This window comes from Sus scrofa, chromosome 9 (assembly GCF_054392235.1).
Source record: "Sus scrofa isolate SSC_HxYL_T2T_F1_AM1 chromosome 9, Sscrofa_HxYL_maternal_Yorkshire_Landrace_v2.0, whole genome shotgun sequence".
Taxonomy (NCBI): Eukaryota; Metazoa; Chordata; class Mammalia; order Artiodactyla; family Suidae; genus Sus; species Sus scrofa.
In genome coordinates this window covers 103,756,619-103,780,144 of record NC_139391.1, presented here as the reverse complement: position 1 = coordinate 103,780,144, position 23,526 = coordinate 103,756,619, and the positions used below count along the sequence as shown (strand labels likewise).

At 34.2% G+C, this 23,526-nt stretch overlaps 1 long non-coding RNA gene across 1 annotated transcript in view; it reads left to right on the top strand.

Annotated features, from left to right (window-relative positions):
* LOC110255496 (uncharacterized) overlaps nt 1-23,526 on the top strand; it is a 714,189-nt gene that overhangs the window by 197,936 nt on the left and 492,727 nt on the right. Inside the window, exon 2 of the long non-coding RNA XR_014816017.1 lies at nt 7,366-7,465. This is a non-coding gene — a long non-coding RNA (uncharacterized LOC110255496). The remainder of the gene's footprint in view (nt 1-7,365; nt 7,466-23,526) is intronic.

Below are 23,526 nucleotides of genomic sequence, written 5' to 3'. Positions count from 1 at the left end.
TGGGAGATTGATCTGAGAAAATATTCATAAGGTTGATGTCAGAGAATGTTTTGCTTATGTTCTCTTCCAGGATTTTGATGGTGTCTTGTCTTATATTTAAGTCTTTCAGCCATTTTGAGTTTATTTTCATTCATGGTGTGAGGGTGTATTCTAGTTTCATTGATCTACATGCAGCTGTCCAGGTTTCCCAGCACCACTTGATGAAAAGACTGTCTTTTCCCATTTTCTGTTCTTGCCTCCTTTGTTAAAGATGAATTGCCCGTAGGTGTCTGGGTTTACTTCTGGGTTCTCTATTCTGTTCCATTGATCTGTATGTTTGTTTTGGTACCAGTAACACATTGTCTTGATGATTGGCTTTGTAATAGTGCCTGAAGTCTTGGAGAGTTATGTTTCCTGCTTGGTTATTGTTTCTCAGGATTGCTTTGGCAATTCTGGGTCTTTTGTGGTTCCATATACATTTTTAGACTGTTTGTTCTAGTTCTGTGAAAAATGTCATGGCTAATTTGATAGGGATTGCATTGAATCTGTAGATGGCTTTGGGTAGTATGGCCATTTTTACAATATTAATGTTTTCCAACCCAGGAGCAGGGAATAGCTTTCTATTTCTTTCTGTCTTCTTTACTTTCCCTGATTAATGTTTTATAGTTCTCAGAATATAACTCCTTTACCTCCTTGGTCAACTGTATTCCCAGGTATTTGATTTTGGGGGGAGCAATTTTAAAAGGTATTTTATTTTCATATTCCTTTTCTAATATTTCATTATTTGTATACAGAAATGCGACTGATTTCTGACTGTTAATCTTACATCCTGCTACTTTGCTGAATTTGTTGATCGGTTCAAGTAGTTTTTGGGTTGAGTCCTTAGGGTTTTCTATATATAGTATCATGTCATCTGCATACAGTGACAGTTTTACCTCTTCCTATTTGGATGCCTTTTATTTCTTTTGTTTGTCTGATTGCTGTGGCTAGGACATTTAATACTATGTTAAATGAAAATGGTGAGAGTGGGCATCATTGTCTTTTTCCAGATTTTAGTGGGAAGGTTTTCAGCTTTTCTCCATGGAGTATTATATTTGCTGTGAGTTTGTCATAAATGGCTTTGATTATGTTAAGTATGTTCCCTGTATACCAACTTTGCTAAGAGTTTTGATCATGAATGGATGTTGGACTTTGTCAAATGCTTTTTCTGCATCTATTGAGATGATCATGTGGTTTTTGACTTTTCTTTTGTTAATGTGGTGTATGACTTTGATTGATTTGCGTATGTTGAACCATCCTTGTGCACCTGGGATGACTCCCACCTGGTCGCACATGGAAAAAATGCACAACATCACTGATTATTAGAGAAATGCAAATCAAAACTACCAGGAGATACCACCTCACACCAGTCAGAATGGCCATCATTAATAAGCCCACAAATAACAAATGCTGGAGAGGGTGTGGAGAAAAGGGAACCCTCCTGCACTGTTGGTGGGAATGTAAGCTAGTATAACCACTATGGAGATCAGTATGGAGATACCTTAGAAATCTATACATAGAACTACCATATGACCCAGAAATCCCGCTCTTGAGCATATATCCAGACAAAACTTTCCTTGAAAAAGACACATGCACCCACATGTTCATTGCAGCTCTATTCACAGTAGTCAAGACATGGAAACAACCCAAATGTCCATGGAGAGACCTCTGGATTAGGAAGATGTTGTATATATACACAATGGATTACTACTCAGCCATAAAAAAGAACAAAATAATGCCATTTGCAGCAACATGGATGGAACTGGAGACTCTCATCCTGAGTGAAGTAAGTCAGAAAGAGAAAGACAAATACCACATGATATCACTTATATCTGGAATCTAATATAAGGCACACAGAAAAGAAAATCATGGACTTCGAGAATAGACTTGTGGTTGCCAAGGGGGAGGGGGAGGGAGTGGGGTGGTTGGGGAGCTTGGGATTAGTAGATACAAACTATTGCCTTTGGAATGGATTAGCAATGAGATCCTGCTGTGTAGCACTGGGAACTATGTCTAGTCACTTATGATGGAGCATGATAAAGTGTGAAAATAGAATGTGTACATGTATGTGTAGCTGGGTCACCATGCTGGACAGTAGAAAAAAAATTGTATTGGGGAAATAACCATTAAAAACAACAACAACAGAAACAAAACAAATTGTGGTTTAGTCTGGATAGATGCTCAGCAATCCAGGGATTGTTGGATCATATAGTTCTATTTTTAGTTTTTTAAGGAAGTTCCACACTTTTCTCCATAGTGGTTGCACCAATTTACATTCCCACCAGCAGTGTAAGAGGGGTCCCTTTTCTCCATACCCTCTCCAGAATTTAATGTTTGTGGACATTTTGATGATGGCCATTCTGACCAGTGTGAGGTGATACCTCACTGTAGTACTGATTTGGATTTCTCTAAGAATTAGTGATGTTGAGTATCTTTTCATGTGCTTTTAATTCATCCATATTCTTTGGGGAAATGTCTATTTAGATCTTCTGCTCATTTTTTGATTGGCTTTTTTAATATATAAAGCTGTGTGAAATATATATGTATATTTTGACAGGTAATCCCTTGTCATTTGCTTTATTTTCATATATTTTCTCCCATTCTGTAAGCTGTCTTTTTGTTGTTTTTTTTTTTATTTTATGGTTTCCTTTGCTGTGCAAAATCTTTTAAGTTTCATTAGGTCCCATTTGTTTATTTTTGTTTTCATTTTCATTACTTTGATATGCATATACAAAAAGATTTTGCGAAGTTTATATCAAAGAGTATTCTGCCCACATTTTCCTCTAGAGTTTTATAGTATCCAGCCTTACATTTATGTTTTTAATCAATTTTGAGTTTATTTTTGTGTATAGTGTTAGAGAATATAATATTTTCACTCTTCTATATGTGGCTGTCCAGTTTTCTGAGCACCACCTATTGAAGATACTTTTTTCCATTGTATATTCTTGCCTCCTTTCTCATAGCTTAGTTGATCATAGATATGTGGCTTTATCTCTGGGCTTTCTCTCCTGTTAAACCAATATGTATTTCTGGGGTTTTTTTGCCAGTACCATACTGTTTCGATGGCTGTATCTTTGCAGTAGAGTCTGAAGTCAGTGAGCCTGATTTTTCCAGTTCTGCTCTTATTTTTCAAGATTGCTTTGGGTATTCAGGATCTTTTGTGTTTCTATACATATTTAAAACTTTTTTTGTTATACTTCTGTAAAAAATGCCTTTGGCAATTGGCAGTCTGTAGATTTTCTTCAGTAGTATAGACATTTTGACAATACTGATTCTTCCAATTCAAAAGCATGGTATCTTTCCACCTGTTTGCAGCATTGCTTTTTTTCACCAGTATTTTACAGCTTAAAGTGTACAGGTCTTTTGTCTCTTTAGGTAGGTTTATTCCTGGGTATTTTACCCCAGGGATTAAAGGATTCTTCAGTATCCACAAATCATTCAGTGTTATACACCACATAAACAAACTGAAGAATAAAAGGCATATGATCATCTCAATAGATACAGAAAAAGCTTTTGACAAAATCCAACGCCAATTTCTGATAAAAACCTTCCAGAAAGTGGGTACAGAGGGAAATTACCTCAATATAATAAAGGCCATATATGAAAAATCTACCATAATTCTCAGTGATGAAAAGTTGAAAGCATTTCCTCTAAGATCAGGAACAAGATAAGGCTGTTCACTCTCACCACTTTTATTCAACATAGTTTTGGAAGTCCTAGCCATAGCAATCAGAGAAGAAAAAGAAAGAAAAGAAATCCAGATTGGAAAAGGAGTAAAACTGTCACTGTTTGCAGACAACATATTACTTACATAGAAAATCCTAAAGATGCTACCAGAAAAATATTGGAGCTCATCAATAAATTTGGTAAAGTTGCAGGATACAAAACTAACACTGAAATCTTTTGCATACTAATAACAAAGGATCAGAAAAAGAAATTAAAAAAATAAAGAAAAATCCTATTTACTGTCAAATCAAAAGTAATAAATGACATGATTCTTATGCAGCAGTGAAACACATAGTACACAATTTTGTCATAATCATTAAGTACCATTTATTGATGCCACACTATTTGGCCTGGGACATGTCCAAGAAGAGAAGGCACAGTGCATTCACCTATGCTGTTAACAAGGAAAGAGTTCCATTCCTCTTTTCAATGTAATATTGTAGTCCCATTGTTTTTTCCTTTATTTTTTCAAACATAGAAGCAATTTCAAATAAACTCTCTATTTTTCGTTTATTTTTAAAAGTCCTTTAAAATTACTTAATCATGCTAGTGCAATTACTGAATGAAGTGTTTTTAAACTGTTATCAAAAGATACTGATACAGGAGTTCCTGTCGTGGCGCAGTGGTTAACGAATCTGACTAAGAACGATGAGGTTGCGGGTTCGGTCCCTGCCCTTGCTCAGTGGGTTAAGGATCCGGCGTTGCCGTGAGCTGTGGTGTAGGTTGCAGACGCAGCTCGGATCCCGAGTTGCTGTGGCTCTGGTGTAGGCCGGTGGCTACAGCTCCGATTGGACCCCTAGCCTGGGAACCTCCATATGCCGCAGGAGCGGCACAAGAAATAGCAAAAAGACAAAAAAAAAAAAAAAAAAAAAGATACTGATACAATATAGTCTACCCTTTATACCATCCCTACTCCCACTCCAAATATGTACAGCTGGTTGTATCTCATTCACCACTTTCTGTTGTTTGTGTCTCCTTTACCTTTTATAAACCTATGAGGAAAAGATCACTCATTCATTTCCTAAAGAACTACATTTATGATCAATGCTAAAAGGTGCTTTTATTATTTTTTTATTTTATTTTATTTTTTTGCCATTTCTTGGGCCGCTCCCGCGGCATATGGAGGTTCCCAGGCAAGGGGTCAGGGCAAGGCTGGATCGTTAACCCACTGAGCAAGGGCAGGGACCGAACCTGCAACCTCATGGTTCCTAGTCGGATTCGTTAACCACTGCGCCGCGACAGGAACTCCCAGAGGTGCTTTTAAATTTTTAAGATTATTTTGGTTCTGTGCCATGGGGAATTGCAGTATGATGTAACAACCTCAGCCAGTTGAAGTCCAAGCCTAAAGGCAGCAAGCATTGGTCTGTGAATCCATCAATGTTGTTCAAAGGCATAAACATCAAGAATCATAAAGGAATCATTTAATTGAACACAAAGGAGAGAACGAGATTTAATTAATGCCATTTTTTTTGGTGCGTAATATTGGTCACAGTAGACATATCTCAAATGTGCATTTGTATTGATTCAATATAAAACATGTTGTACTCAAAAATTTTTCTTCCTCTGTTCCTTGGAAAGATCAAATAACAAATAAAAATTAAAATTTTATTTAATATTTAAATAAATTTTATTTAATATTTAATAGACTGAATATTATGATGTTCTTAAGAACAGTAAACTAAGTTTTTTTTTCAAAGAAAGGGAGTCAGGTAAATATAGTAGTGGGTAAAGGCTAGAGTTTTTAAGTGATAACTAACTGTAATGTTCTGCAATTATGTAAAGTAAGAGTCTAATGGAACAAATTTAAAAAAGAGTGAGATAAAGATAAAATATAGACTACGGATTTTGCTTCCAAGTATATAAACAAGACGGATTGACTGAAAAACTCTTATTTAAATCCATTACTTATAAGACTCAAGTGGATTACCATTCGTAGGCCCCAGACTTTCAGTTTGGGAAGCTATCACCATAAAGAAGTTGTTCTTTGACTACATAATGAAGTAATTATAGCAGTGAACTGAAAAATAATTTAACATGATCTAGTCATATAACTAGACTAGAATATAATCTATAGAATGTATTAAACCTGGTTCAAATTAATTATAACAATGCTTATACAACAAAACAAATAACAAAATTTTAGTATTTTAAAGCTCACATGAATCCTTGATCCTATCATCTTTACAGATGAGGAGCTAGAAGTAATATTCTTATAGGATGTCATATTTTATCTACCGTCATTAGCCATTATCATTTTTTAGTTTCCCCTGGCTAACCAGGTCAGGTTGTATAGAATGTTTTCACACTACATTGAAGTTATCTCACTCTGCTTTTTTCTTTATGGCATTTCACTGAAAGTTCCATAAATCTTCTCACATTTTTACTTTCTGGTTCTGACTGTAGAGTTGGATATCAGAGTTTCACATGAACCATGAGGTACAAATTGTTGTGTGACGACTTTAATTACACTAGCTGGATCTTATTCATCAAAGTCCTGGCAACCCCAAATGTTGTTGAAAATTTAGGTTAACTCACTATTAGTTTTATTTTATTTATTTTTTATTTTTTTATTTTTTGTCTTTTTGCCATTTCTAGGGCTGCTCCCGTGGCATATGGAGCTTCCAAGGCTTGGGGTAGAATCGGAGCTGTAGCCACCGGCCTATGTCAGAGCCACAGCAATGCAGGATCTGAGCTGTGTCTGCAACCTATACCACAGCTCACAGCAACCCCGTATCCTTAACCCACTGAGCAAGGCCAGGGATCGAACCTGCCACCTCATGGTTCCTAGTCAGATTCGTTAACCACCAAGCCACAACAGGAACTCCCCTATTGGTTTTAAATGAATGAGCATTAACCATATGACGATGCTTCTAAGGAATAACATCTAGAATCAAAATCATTTTGATGTAATGTGACATAACTTCTTACTTGCTTTCATGCTATTACCTCAAATAAAAACATCAACACACACACACACACACACACACACACACACACACACACACACGTCTTTTTAAAGCCATACCTGTAGCATATGGAAGTTCCCAGGCTCGGGTCAAATCTGAGCTGCAGAGTTTCCGGCCTACACCACAGCCATAGCAATGCTGGATCAGAGCTGCATCTGTGATTCAAACCACAGCTCATGGCAATGCAGGATCCTTAAACCACATAGTGAGGCCAGGGATTGAATGTCCTCATGCATACTAGTTGGATTCATTACCGCTGACCCACAATGGGAACTCTCAACAAATATATTTATTAAACCTTGTTCATTAATCTTTAACATCATGGATACTTTCCCAGATGGAATTCTTCTGTTTAGAGAATCTTCTTCAGAGTACATATTTTCATCTATTAATGGTATACATTTTAAGAACCTAACCATAAGTGGAATCAAGTGAATAGCAGAATAACATTCTCAAAATCAATGTTACACTACACTTGCAAAGGCAACAACAAATTACTTATTTTTATGAAGTAGAAAAGGCAGTGAAATTATCTTTCATTTCAAGATGATGATACAGGGCCATCTTTTGAGTCCATAATGTGGATTAGTATAATTGTTCCTGTATGATAAGTTAAATAATATACATTAACAAATGTTTTGTGATCTCTTCACAGAGATGAAATGAATCTCATCCCAACTAATAGATCAGATGTGGAGGCTGATGTCCTTTTAAGCAGTAAGTGGCTCACACAAGCAACTTCTGGAGAATGAAGGGTAAGTTCAAAGCAGGGTGGAAAGGCATATGCAAAGAGGAGAGAAAGGGTTGGGCTTTTATGGTGGCTAATGGATGGGACTGGACAATCATTGATCCAAGGCAAAGGCTACAGAATTCAAACTTGTAGCTAGTGACTAGTTTTTCTATATAAAGAAAATATAAAGAGAGTACTGGATGTATATTGGTAGAGAGACAAAGCGTGGAAACCTGAATGCTTTTTTCAGTAGGTTAATGGTTGAACATCAAAAATGGTGTCAGATTCTTACATCAAGATAGGAAAAAATACTTTGTGTGTATTTGTGATTTTGTTACTTTCCATATTCTAGTAAAATGACATGTTTAATATCTAGCAAATTTTCAGAAAAATGGTATTATAGCATTTAAGAACTTAAAGAGTACTTTGAAATAATCTGGTTGAACTCCTTCATTTTATAGAGGAAACTAAAGTCCACAAGTTTTAGGAACTTACTGATGATCACGCAGGGGTGATGACTAGAGGCCCAGGGGTTCAGGCCCAAACCCTGGGCTCCTGATTTCCAGTTGAGCATTCTTTCTAGTTCCATATAATTATTGTGAAATCCATTCAGAAATACTTGCAAAGAAAGTAACTTGGCAAATTCAGATGTGTGTGAGAAAAAAAAAAAAATTTAAGCAGGTAATACTTCTGATAAAACACTTCATAAAACTGTACTTTTAAATTTATGCATTCCGGCTCCCATCGTGGCGCAGTGGTTAATGAATCTGACTAGGAACCATGAGGTTGCAGGTTCGGTCCCTGCCCTTGCTCAGTGGGTTAAGGATCCGGCGTTGCAGTGAGCTGTGGTGTAGGTTGCAGACGCGGCTCGGATCCTGCGTTGCTGTGGCTCTGGCTAAGCCAGTGGCTACAGCTCTGATTCGACCCCTAGCCTGGGAATCTCCATACGCCGTGGGAGCAGCCCAAGGAAATCGCAAAAAGACCAAAAAATAAATAAATAAATAAAATAAATAAAATATAAAATGTAAATTAATTAATCAGTTAGTTAATAAGGGAGAATAGATAAACCTCCCTTTCAGAAAGAATTCCAAATAATTTATGTAGCCACCTTACTCTGAAGGATATGGAGCATAGTTACCCACTCCTTAAATTTTGGCTTCATTTAGTGACTTTATTCCAAAGAATACTGTATGGAAAATGAGAAAACAAAAAAAATAATAAGTAATCAAGGTTAACAAATGAGAAGTGGTAAGTCATGATGATACTACGTACCCTTGCTGTGTGATGTGATGAAAATGGTACTAGGCCTCTACAGTATTCCTCCTTAAAATATATTATTCCTGTGTATTTATGTCCCAAGTTGAGGGACATTCTATAAAATGTGTGACCAGAAATCCTCAAAATTGTCAAGATCATCAAAAAAACAATGAAAGTCTAAGAAAATGTCATAGCCAAAAGGAGCCTAAGGAGATATGACTATTAAATGTAATGTGGTATCTTGAATAGGATTTGGGGATCAAAAAAGGACTGTAGAGAAAAACTGAGGAAATCTGTGTGAAATATGGACTTCAGTTAATAACAGTGATTCAATATTAGTTCATTATGATGCATGTATCACACTATGTAAGATATTAATAATAGGGGAAATTAGATATATGGGATATATGGAAACGGTGTAGTATCTTCACAATAACTCTGTAAGTTTTAATTGGTTCTAATATAAAAAGTTTATTTAAAATACTTGTGAGCAAATGATACACATATTTCAATATGTTTCCATTAGGCACGCTATTATAAAGGTTGAAAATATACACATATCATATTTTTACTTAGGAAAAAAATCCTAAATACCTCCATTGATTTGGAAATTTTTCTTATTGATCTCAGTATGATTTCCTAGTTTAAAAATAACTGGCTTCGTACATAAGTATTTTTTTTTCTGAACAAATTTTCTAATTAAACTATGTAAGTTAAATTAATTGGCTTTTTTAGCAGTGAACAGATATGTGTTAACTGATAACTCCTTTGTTTACAATAGTCTGGGTACAACTGAGAATCTTTGTAATAGTATGATTATTATTTCTTACAATAAATAAGTGTATTCTTTTTTCATTAGAAAGGTATTTCTTAATACCAAAGAACCATACCTAAGGATGTTTCTAATTTGTTTTTATTATTTATTCCAAATATTGGAGAATTTAAAGTCTTCTCAAATGTGAAACAGAGTTTAAAGTCTTATAATTTGGAAAAAACATCTACTAGCAATGAACTTGTGTGATATTTATGTCATATATGAATGAATATATGTGTATCATATGTGTATATTTATAGATATAAATATCACATTCTTTCTAGTAAAATAGTTATACAAATTTAATCAAAAATCCTTAGACTCCAATTTGTTTATTCAGATGAGAAAATTTAGGGCAACAGAGGGTAATGATTTTTAGGTAAACAATGACTCACTCATCTTGATTCACAATTTAATGTTCCTTCCAATCCATCTCACAGAACTAGGTAACAGAGTAATATTAACCAGCCTGGTGGAGAATTCTATAAAGAAGGTATTAAATGTACATCATGTTTCACTAAACAAGAGTGAAAAGCATACTTTTTTTCTGACAAGAATACCAATTTGAACTTCCATAGCTCTATGTAATATCTGTTTTCTAAATTTCTATAATTAATTTTTTGTACCTTTATCATTAACAATGTCCAAAACATCTGCTCTCATATTTTTATGGTTGCTTTTCAGTCAGCTGAAGTACATCTTAGGGAGAGTCTTGAAAGGAGTTTATAAATAATTTTATTTTATAACTACCCAAAGCAATCTACAGATTCAATGCAATCCCTATCAAATTACCCATGACATTTTTCACAGAACTATAACAAACAATCCAAAAATGTATATGGAACCACAAAAGACCCAGAATTGCCAAAGCAATCCTGAGGAACAAAAACCAAGCAGGAGGGATAACCCTCCCAGACTTCAGGCAATATTACAAAGCCATAGTCATCAAGACAGTGTGGTAATGGTACCAAAACAGACAGACCAATGGAACAGAATAGAGGACCCAGAAATAAACCCAGACACCTATGGTCAATTAATCTTTCACAAAGGAGGCAAGAACATAAAATGGGAAAAAGACAGTCTTTTCGTCAAATGGTTCTGGGAAACCTGGACAGCTGCATGCAAATCAATGAAACTAGAACACACTCTCACACCATGGATGAAAATAAACTCAAAATGGCTGAAAGACTTAAATATGAGAAAAGACAGAACAGTGGTGATATTTTTAAGTGAGGATGCTACTTTACTTGAACATGTATTTGAAAAAATTTGTAATTAACTGTCTTGTAGGATGTGAATAATTCTTATTTGAACTGTTTGTTTCTTCTTTTTATTTGTTTTTTAACACCTACTGGAAGTTTTTGTTACATTTTTCCCTATTCAGTTGTACCTTTAGAAATTACTAGGAAAGAAAGAAGATTCAAAGAGTGTAAAACTCACATAGTTTAGATTTTAGAAGACAAAGAATCTCAAACATAACTTATACCAACTGGAGAACAGAGTCTCAAAGAGATTAAGTGGCTGCCTAAGTATATAAAACTGCAAGGTTGGAACCTGGAACTTGTTTTCAACTTCTGGTCCAGTTCTCTTTGTAAGCATTCTCATTGTTTCTAGGTAATTTACAGAGTATAATCTCTCTTATACCTCACACACTCACACAAACACATACATAGTATCACGCACCAACAGCTGTGATTCTATTCTTCCAGCCTAAAGTTTAGAAATACTTTAAAACAGATGCCAATTTTATATTTATAGTGATGTAGTTTAATTCCTAGAATAGAAATATGAATACATTATTTATATGGCAGCCAAATTTGTGTGTGTGCTCTGTGTGTGTGTGTGTGATTTGGAATGTGCTATTCTTACATTACATTAAAGGATCTATGGTTGACAGACTTACTTTGCAAGATATCCGGTCCCTTGATAATTTTTCACTGTTGTTCATTTTCAGAATTGGTCTTAGTCATTTAAAGGAGGATTAATCCACAATTCTGTAGAGTGTGTACATTTTCTGTTTAAGTAAATTTATTTAAAATATTACCAGTCTGAAAAAAAACCCAAATTTAATTAAAATGATTATATTCCAATCTGAAATGCTATCCAATATTATTTGGTGGTAAAAGAGTTCTAGACTTCATGATGAACTGTGTTTTTTTTCTTTTTGTGTGTATATATGTTGCATGTCAGGGAGGGGACAGGGAGTGTGCGGGTGCTCTCTAACAACAAACTGAAAGAAAACCCTTAGTAAAGATATTTAATCTATTTAGTTAAAAGACAGCACATTTAGAAAATGCTGTAAAGTGTACCTGAGATTTCTCAGTTTTTCTCTTAATTCTTAAAATTATAGTTTACAGAGGCAGTCCAAAAACGTGTGTGAAAGGAGTATTCCATATGGTTATAAATCATCAAGAAGACACAACTAATCTTAGATATACAGTCTGACTCATGCATTTTAAGCTGATCTCAGTCTTATAGCAGCACAGCAGACTCATATTTCTTTTTCTTTAGAAGAATTTTTGTAATAACAGATAGAAACCATAAGATTGATATAATTGAGAAAAGAGATTTTTGACATTACCTTCTGACTAGTAGTGCCTTTAGAGATGCATTTTCATCAAAACCCCACATAAAAGGGTGCATTTTTAGATTTGGCTATTTCCCTTACAAATATGGTGAAATGTATTACTGGCATGTTATATTTTTTTTGCTTTTTATGAGCTGTGTGCTCCTCTACTTAATCTCATACAATTAAATGTTACATCCCTGGGGATTCTGAATATAGATTAAAAGTTGGCAGAGATACTAAATTTAACCTCTATTTTTACCTTAGTTATCATGACCATGCTAGTAGTTGTAGAGGAGAAAGGGCATGACTTTGTCTACAAGATACCTTAGCATCTCATGTATTTGTAGGGTACCATAAAAGAAAATGTCACATTGGTTCATATCTTCATGTCTACCATAAATACGCACATGCATATAAATACACATACACGCTTCTAAAGGACTGCAATTTGTAAATCATATAGAAACAAACTACTTTAGAAAAAAGTAAATTGTGAACAATGCTTGATTTGAGATTGAGTCTTATGTTTATCAAATTAATCAAAATTTTCATATTTAATCATCAGTTTTAACTTTACTTCTCAGAAATAGTGATGTATACCACTATACAAAGGTCTTGCCAATTCAAGCTGGGAAGGCCTGTAAAGTAATCTTGACTCGGCCACAAAAGAGTTGTATGATCTTGGGCAAGATTTTTTAATTTCTTGGAGACTCAGTTTTTTCTTTGCTAATAGAATGGACAAGATTGTTGTGATTATTAAATAAAACAATGTACATGGTATAGTAATGGATTATAATTGTCAATGGATAAATGACATCTATCCTCTTGAGAAATAATTTTGATATCATAATGACATTTTTAGGTGCTTATCATTAAAGTGATATCTAAATATTTGAAGTAATTTGAGGATTGGTTCATATCAGTGCAACTTGAATGAAATTGAATTAATTTTAGAAAAATTATGTAATACGTGAGCTTTTGTGAGATTCTCCCACTTGAAGACTAGTGAATTTCTTTTTCATTTCTAGAGTAATTTTAATTCATGCTTGATATGATAATTATTAATTAGATTTAATTAAATTTTTGTTTTTGTCTTTCTAAGGCTGCACCCATGGCATATGGAGGTTACCAGGCTAGGGGTCCAATCAGAGCTGTAGCTGCCGGCTTACGTCACAGGCATAGCAATGCTGCATCCGAGCAGTGTCTGCGACCTACACCACAGCTCACAGCAACGCGGGATCCTAATCCACTGAGCAAGGGCAGAGATCAAACTCACAACCTCATAGTTCCTAGTCAGATTCATTAACCACTGAGCCACGATGGGAACTCCTAATTAGATTTAATTTAAAAAGACGGTCAAGCTAGGTTTGAGATTTAGTGCCACACTAAACTTCAGTGAGAAAAGAGAAATAAATAAATGATGAGAATGTTGAACAATTGAAGCTGTACAAAATTGAAACTGTATACCTTGGAAAGATATTCCAAGTCTTCAAATTGTTTAGATATCCTAGGTTTATTTGAAAATGATCTGTAGATTTTATAGACATATAGAATATTCCCACTATAATTAAATCAGGGCAAGATTTAATTTTGTCCATTAAGCAATGCTAGTGTATTTGGATCTTCCTCATATTAAATGGATGACTCAAAATACTTAATCACTAAAAAGATTCTAAAAGAATTTGCAGGAATGTTTGGTTCATTCTGATGGTCATAATGAATACTGAATACCAGTATCTATTGCCTATACCCAGGGAGCTGGTTAAATAATTGATCCCTAGTAAGCATGATCTATGGAACTGATACAAGGTAAATTATGCTTATAATATTGTGTTATATTTTTATAAAACTAGGAATACAAATTGGTTTTACTTTAAAAAAAAACTGAAGTGTTTTCTCTTTTCATGCAGAGTAAAAAACCTTAAAAGTATGTGTTAAATTTTAAAGAATATGTCTGAAACAGTTCTTCATAGTGATTTTTTTAATATAATGATTTTTTTCCATTATAGCTGGTTTACAGTGATCTGTCAATTTTCTACTGTACAGCATGGTGACCCAGTTACACATACATGTATGCACTTTTTTTCCTCACATTATCATGCTCCATCATAAGTGACTAGACATAGTTTCCAGTGCTACACAGTAAGATCTCACTGCTAATCCATTCCAAAGGCAATAGTCTGCATCTATTGACCCCAAGTTCCCAATCCATCCCACTCCCTCTCCCTTGGCAAAAAACAAGTCTGTTCTCTAAGTCCATGATTTTCTTTTCTGTATAAAGGTTCGTTTGTGCCTTATGTTAGATTCCAGATATAAGTGATATCATATGGTATTTGTCTGTCTCTTTCTGACTTACTCACTTTAAGCCTGAAATTCAAAGTTGTCTTGCCTTAAAGGTAGATTGTAGTAGTGACTAGGGGATGTAAGAATATTGAGTGAAACCTCCAACCACTCTCAGTGAGATCTCAAAAAGTTACATAACGCTATTTAATTCATTAAAGTCAGTAGTTTTGACCAGCCTTATAGGTCTAAAATCTTCATTGTCTATGGAGTTTATTTGTGGTTTGGGGCTTGGGTTGTGCTTTTGAGATTTATAAAGGCATGTGAATATCAAAACTTCAAACTTCAAATTATTTATTTACACAGAGAACTTAGAGAACTATGTTTATCATTCTAGCATAATAAGGTATAACCTTTCTCTTATACTGAGAATTGAACACTTCTAAGTTTAAATATCCACTTAAATTTTTGGAAAACTTTATATCCACTAACAGTATCTAGTCTTAAGAGTAATTCTCCAATTCCCAGGAATGCAATTATAGGTACCACCAGCCATCAGAAGTATGAGTCTAGAAAAACCCTGCAAGAGGCTTTGGAGTATACGGTGGGCTTTGATGTGGAAAGTCTTGACTGTGAAGAAAGGGTGTGCCTCTGTACTCTCCCCTCTGATTTGCAGTGGTTGATTGATTATTGAATCTAGTACACACACACGTGCACACATTCAGTGCCAAGATAATTAAATAGAACAGTTTAGATTTTCTACAAATTACTAATCATTACATTGATGCATAGATTTCAATGATTTAAATATATTCTTCATCTTCAAATATTACCATGATATTTTATAACATATATTGAGCAGACTTGGAATTATGAAGTAGACAACTCTGAAATGATTAAAAATTGGGTGTTCATGTATGTGTGTGTGATAGCAGGAGAAAATGCAGATAGTTCAGAAAATAAGTCTATGTCAAGATAGAATAATATTTAAAAAAAAATTTTACTTCCATACATTCGTTAATCCCTTAAATTAGAAGAAAACTTTGCCTTTTCAGAAAACCACTAAGTAGAGAATATATTTCTGCTGAATCCAGGATACCAGGCCATTGTAGAAGGGTCTTACCTCTGAGCCATAAGTCTGCATCATTTTATGGCTTACATCCATAGAAAATAGTTTATTTAAAAATAAATATCCATCTTATAGTTAATAGATTTTTCTGATGAATCAGCTAGTTTTGGCTTTGTATAAAGCTCTGATCTATAGAGTTACTCAGCTTAAAAGTCAAAAAATATTTTCTTAGCAATATGATAACCAAAGAGTGAAAGCAACATTCATATACTATATCCTTTATAACTTTTATAAAAATATTGACACATAATTTGATTATTTGCTATATTAAGTTTATGTAACTTCTATTCTTTATTCTAAAGTTTAGATGTCAAAACTTATATAGTGTAGAAAAGAATGTAACCCTTAGAAGTGGTAAATAAATGTCCTCATGGCCCAGATATAATATAAAGATTATTTCTGAGTTTAATTTTTTTATGAAAGATTACCATTTCTGTAGTTAATGTGTTACAATCTCTCATTTAAACAAGGATAATTTTAGGAAAGAAAAATAAACTTTGCATATTATTATAGACCTTTATTTAGTCATTGAAATTTTTAAAAAGTTATCAAAATTTGAGATTCTTCAACTTTACAGTCTTTCCTCATGGTATGTCTACCCTTCTGAATTAATTAAGCAAAGTTACTCTCACTTAAGAATAATAATTTGTCAGGAGTTTCTGTCATGGCTCAGTGGAAACAAATCTGACTAGCATCCATGAGGATGTGGATTCAATCCCTGGTCTCGCTCAGTGGGTTGGAGATTCAGGGTTGCCCTGAGCTATGGTGTAGGTCACAGATGCGACATGGATCCTGCATGGCTATGCCTGTGGTGTAGGCCAGCGGCTGCAGCTCCAATTTCACCCCTGACCTGGGAATCTCCATATGCTGTGGGTGCAACCCTAAAAAGGCAAAAGAAAAAAAAAAGAATAATAATTTGCCTAATTTCATTCTTTTATATGTAGCTGTCCAGTTTTCCCAGCACCCCTTATTGAAGAAACTGCCTTTTCTACATTGTATGTTCTTGCCTCCTTTGTCATAGATTGGTTGACCATAGGTACTTGGGTTTATTTCTGGGCTTTTTTATCCTATTCCATTTATGTATATTTCTGGTTTTGTGCTGGTATCATAATGTTTTGATAAGAGTTGTAGTATAGTATGAAGTCAGGGAGCCTGATTCCTCACACTCTATTTTTCTTTCTCAGGATTGCTTTGGCTATTTGGGGTCTTCTGCGTTTCCATACAAATTTTAAAATTTTGCGTTCTAGTTTTGTGAAAATTTTAGTTAGAGCACTCTCAGCACCATATGCAAAAATAAACTCAAAGCGGACTAAAGACCTAAATAGAAGACCAGATGTTGTAAAACTTGTAGAGGAAAACAGAGAGAGAACACTTAACATAAACTACAGCAATATCTTCTCAGATCCACCTCTATAGTAATGAAAATAAAAACAAAAATAAGTAAATAGGACCTAATTAAAAATTTTTGCAGAGCAAATGAAACAACAAACAAAATGAAAATACAACTCACAGGATGGGAGAAAATATTTGCAAATGAAGCAATGGATTAATCACCAGAGTATATAGACAATTTAATATAAAAAAAACAAAAATGAACCCACAACCCAATCAAAAAATGGGCAGACTATCTAAATGTCTATTTAGGCATATGTCTCCAGGGAAGACATACAGATGGCTAAAAAACACAGAAAAAGATGCTCAACATCACTAATTATTATAAAAATCAAATCAGAACTACAATGAGGTACAACCTTACACCAGTCAAAATGGCCATCATGAAAAAGTCTACAAAAGATAAATACAGAGAAAGGGATCCCTCCTACACTGTTGGTAAGAATGTAAATTGGTGCAACCACTATAGAGGACAGTATGGAGGTTTCACAAAAAAATAAAAATAGAACTATCACATGATCCAGCAATCCCTGGATTGCTGAGCAGCTATTCAGACTAAACCATAATTTGAAAAGATACATGCACCCCGGTGTTCATTGCAGCACTATTTACGGTAGCCAGGACATGGAAGCAACCTAAATGTCCATCAACAGAAGAATGAATAAGGAAGATGTGATACATATATACAGTGGAATAGAACTCAGCCATAAAAATGAATGAAATAACGCTATTCATAGCAATATGGATGGACCTAGAGATTATCATACTAACTGAAGTAAATCAGACAAAGACAAGCATCATATAACATCACTTATATGTGAAATCTAAAAAAAGGATGCAAATGAACTTATTTGCAGAACAGGAACAGACTCAAATATGAAAAAAAAAAAAAAACTTATGATTACCAAAGCGGACAGGTTGTAGGAGGGAACTGGGAGTTTAGGATTGGCATATGCACGTTGGGGTACATGGAGTTAATGACTGACAGGATTTTCTATATAGCATAGGGATCTCTACCCAATATTCTGTGATAATCTATATGGGAAAATAATCTGAAGAAGAATGGATATGTGTGTATGTAAAACTGTTGTATTGTGTACTGGCTCACATTTTTATTTGTTTGTTTTTTTATCTTTTTGCCTTTTCTTGAGCTGCTCCCACGGCATATGGAGGTTCACAGGCTAGGGGTGGAATCCGGGCTGTAGCCGCTGGCCTACACCAGAGCCACAGCAATGCGGGATCTGAGCCGCATCTGCGACCTACGCCACAGCTCACAGCAACACCGGATCCTTAGCCCACTGAGCAAGACCAGAGATCAAACCCGCAACCTTGTGGTTCCTAGTCCGATTCGTTAACCACTGAGCCACGATGGGAACTCCCAGAAATAGATATTTTTTTTAAATATTAATTAAAGAATGGTTGATTTACAATGTTGTGGTGACAATTTATGCTACACAGCAAACTGACCCAGGAAGGAAGGAGGAAAAGAAAGAAAATGACAGAGATTTTTGTTCTTTTGGAAAATGGTAAATATGTAGAGGAAATAGAAGAAGAAAGGAAAATGTGTCATCAGCATGGATTTTGAAGTCACTGACATTAATCTATGGCATACCAGACATTTTGCCTATACTGTAGATGCGAAGATTACATTTCATTCATTATCCTTGAAAGGCTCACTCTAGCAAGAAGACTCATAAAATTAACTATTTAAGTAAATGTTAAGTTCAATAATCAGCATTCATAAAGTTCTATAAAATCATATGTGAGAGGAAAATGTGTCTTTGAAAACTGGGAAGATAGTTCAAAGATGTTTTTTGCTGAATGTAGATGAGGATGGGTGGAGGAAAGAATGTGGGCTTGTTGTATTCCCAGAAAATGAATAGAGTATTCTAAGCCAAAAATGTGCCTTTAGTTATGACTGCAGTATAGAGTAAATGTTTGAAGATAGTGTTAGGGTGGAGATAGCTGCAAAGGTGATGTCATGAAAGGCTTTTGTACACAACATTTTAAATGTTTCTGATTTTGTCATTTTACTGGAAGTAACAGAATATATTTTTGTAGAATTTGAGATTTTACTGATTGTAGTAGAAAAGCTTTAAGCAGAGAGCTATCTTTGAATTTCAGAAATATTCTTCTTAAACTGATTATGAGAATGAATTAGAGAATTACTGCTGAAGCAAAAAGACAATTTAGAAGGATTTTGTGGCAAGTTAAGCAAGAAATGATAAAAACCTGAATTAAGGCAAATTAAAGAAATGTGTAAAAATAGAGATAGATCAAAAAGATATTAAGGAGGTCAAATGAGTTGAATCAGTTAAAGATGACTCTGGGGAAGAATGGTGATCCTGGGTGGAGGTGGCATTTCTCAAACGAGAAATAAAGGAGGAAGATGATGATTCAGAGGCAGATTGCAAATTTAGGTTTTAAAATATTGAGGTTGAGGTTAAAGAACCTACAAAATGTATAGATGGAGATAGCCAGTAGAAAATTAGAACTCTAGAGCTCAGGAAAGAAATTAAGATTAATTGTCAATTAAAACCTATGTTAATATAAATTTACCTCCCACATCATTCTGAATGTTATCCATCACCAGCCAGGACCCTCTCCCCCTCTGATTATTTTCAGTTAAGCATTTTACCTACTGTGCTACTGATTTGATTCTACTCTGGATCTTTTATGGATTTTTATAAGAATTCCATAATTATGCCTGGTTATAGACACTCATGCTAGACTACTGATGTGAATTTCTGTCTGGAAAAAGAAACACTACTACAAAAAATAAAGAAAAAAGTTATATCTTGCTGTCAGGACAAACAATTTTCTATGATTAAACAATGATTTAATTTAGGTCAATGTACCTTTACAGAATGTTTCTAAACACTAGAAATGCTAGAGATAAAGAAAAATGTATATTGTCATTATTGGTCCTCAAAGTGTATGCGATTAAATAGAGTAGGTTTACAAGTAAACTACTGAATTGAAATTTAGATGTATCAATGCAAAAACAGAAGTATGTAAGGTATCCAGCAGGGAAGCATTGCTCAACTCATATCTGTTAATAGTTCAGTTCAAAATAGAATTGATACACAATGCTACTAATTTTTCCATGAATTTCTAATATTTTTATTTAAACATTAAAAAATACAACTAGAGAAAAACATATTTCTTAGAAGTATTTCCTAAAGTTGTCTTAAAGTTTATTGACAAACCACTAGAAAAGAAAGCTTAAAGTTACCTATGAATAATACTCATCCTTATAATTTTGCCATAGATCATAAAAAATACATTCATGGAAACACATCTTAGGTTTTTTTTTAAAATGCTGGGTCAAGTTTTATCAGCATTATCTTACTTCACTAAAGGACTATGACAGCATACATTATAACCATATGGCTTTTTCTCGTCTCAAGAATAATAGTTCATGTGGGAATTTATTATAAAAAATAAAAAAGTTGGCTACAGAGTAAATGATTTTTCAGAACCACACCTAACCATGATATAATATAATGAGATTTAAAGAGAAGTTAGCCAAGTTTTTCGTAATAAATGCCTTTAAAAAAAGAAAACTTTTATTCCAAAAAAGGGTCCTATTTCATTTTTTACTTATAAACATTCTCTCCTGTGGAAATCTAAGTTAACTTAGAAAGTTGGCACAGTCGTTAGTATTTGAAAATTAATTATAAAATAGTTTTATATGGAAATATGTAAATGGGTTATTTAATGCTCTTATAGGTTCTATAAAATCCAATAACCTACACTGTGTCTCAAGTCTATAAGATAACTACCAAATACTAAGATTGGATATACTGCCTTTAATTTAGTTCTCCATACAGTCATCCATTATAGCTGTAAGAAGTATTTTTGTATTATGAATTTTATAAAGGATAAAACTGCAATGCAGTACTACTTTTTATGATATACATTATAGTTAAAATATAATTCTAAATGTAGTTATCTTAAGGAAAAAATCAATTATAAAAAGTACTTGTTGGAGTTCCCTTCGTGGCGCAGTGGTTAACGAATCCGACTAGGAACCACGAGGTTGCAGGTTTGATCTCTGGTCTTGCTCAGTGGACTAAGGATCCGGTGTTGCTGTGAGCTGTGGTGTAGGTCGCAGATGCGGCTCAGATCCTGCATTGCTGTGACTCCGGTGTAGGCTAGCAGCTGCAGCCCTGATTCCACTCCTAGCCTGTGAACCTCCATATGCCGTGGGAGCAGCTCAAGAAAAGGCAAAAAGACAAAAAAAAAAAAAAAAAAGTATTTGTTATATTTAAATTGAACCTATGATTTTATATTTGTATTTAGTATTTAATAAAATAATCGTTTTAATGTTTTTACAAAGCCCTTTTATATTTTCTTTAAAATTCCCCAAAGAATGTCATGCGTTTATACTACTTATATTCAGAAAATTTAAATACAATGGTACCCACTCAGAATCAATTTCTTAAAAAACATGATGAATGCTATGATTGACAGATCATCTTACTGGATTCGCAAAGAAGTTATTTTGCCTTTAAATGAGTAGTAGAATTGTTATAACTTTCATAGCATTAAATCAGCTCCAGTAATTCTACACAAGATTAAAATTGAAGACAGATGGTTCTGGGTCTCTGATTATATGATTTTGTAAACAGATAATATCAACTTGACAGAAATCATAGCCTCATCCTTTCATTGGCATTTCAGAAACTCAGCCCTAATCCATTTTAGGTGGATCAAATTTAATGTGGGAGAGGACTTGGAAAAGATCACAGGCAAGAGAAAAGAGTTACTGCCAAAACAGATTTGTATGTGAAGGAATTGTATTTTGCCTGTTTTTGTTTTTTGTTTTCTTTTTTTGTGTTGTTTTTTAGTGTCAAGTCCCTATAAAATAGGGATATTAATAGCACTCTATCTCATAATAGTACTTGTTTCATAGGTAAGGGCTATGTAAATATTAAAATGGCCCTATTTCTCCATTTTTTTCCCTTTCATAGTTCCTAGGATCTCCAAATTCTTCTCACTCTATTATGCAAAGTTATTAAACTCCCCAGACTCTTATATCTGGTTTTTATCTCTCTTAATGTTCCTGAAATATGCTGAATATCTTCTGATGCAATACTTACACTCTGATGAAATTGCCTAATTAATTACTAGATTGTAAGACCCACTAAGACATGAAATGTGACTGTCTTGTTTATTGTTGTATGTCGAGTAGCTAACACTGATCTACTACTTAGTAAATATTTAATTAGAGAAGAGTGAGAGGAAGGTGGTCTAGCAGACTACTCCAGCTATTAATTCATCTCCTAAGTGCAACCACTCCAGCCCTTATTTACTTAATTCTGATCTTCTATAATCCATTTTACTGTAGATCCAAAGACCCTTTCTCTGCACCCTTGCGGACAGATGGGTTTCAAAATTCAATTTTGCAAAATATTTTAGAAAGTTATATATGCTATGTATTATGGAACATCCCCTTATGAGAATATAAATGGAGCTATAGATCAAAATATTAAAATAATTACATATGAAATATTTACACGAAGCCATATAAAAAGTAAAAGATTGGGAGTTCCCATTGTGAATCAGTGGGTTAAAAATCTGGCTAGTATCCATGAGGATGCAGGTTTGATACTTTAAAATTGTTCAGTGGGTTAAGGATCCCAGTGGCATTGCCCTGAGCTGTGGTATGGATTCCAGATGCGGCTAGGATCCAGAGTTGCTGCAGCTCTATTCCACCCAGCCTGGGAGCTTCCATATGCCTCAAGTGCACGCATTAAAAAAGAAAAAGAAAAAGAAAGTAAAAGTTGGTAAATAGCCGCTTATCAGTCCAAATCAGATCCACTCTCTTTGTCTTCCTTCCTTCCTTTCATCTTTTATCTTTCTCTTTTTCCTTCTCTCTCTCTCTTTTAACAAGTGAGAAGCCTCCTTAGTTTTTGCTACCAGTGGGATACATTAAAAATAAGTCTCCAGAACTTTTTGTATTTGGGAATTGCAAATAAAGGATTGAAAACTTGTCACATAAGAGTAGTTTAAAAATCATGAACTGGAAATTTCATTTGGATTGGAGGACAAGTATCAGGAAAATAAATTATCAAAGAAACATTGTGATAGATATGAGACTTTTTAAAGTTCTTTTCAAGTAAAAAAGCTCTTTGTAGTCTATTTGACAAATGTAGCTACTCAAGCATGTAAGCCTAATTTGTTCTTCATTTAGAATGAAACTCAGACTAAATCCATGTTTAGTATAATACAAAAAAGTCAGTTGTTAATTGAATAACCTCCATGCCTTCCCTGCTTGGAGATAAAAATGCTGTTAGCTTATCAGTCAGATCCAATAGTCTCTGATATAATAGCTTATTTGCCAGATGTCCTTATCTTCTCTTAGGGAGTACTTAGTATTATTTCATATCTTCTGTTATACCACTCTGAATCACTGCTGGCATTCCTTTTACTTTTCTTTAATGTTCCAGCCTTATTCTCCTAAACAACCCATAGAGCAAGCCACCCTTTCAGAGTTTCACACAAGCCAGGAGCAACTTTTTTTCTGCTACTCCTCACAAGACCACAGGACTTCCTTTTGACCATCATTCATAACTCTGTGATATGTTCCATTGTTCTAGTTACTCAGCATCACCTCATAGGATGCCATACTCTCTGTCC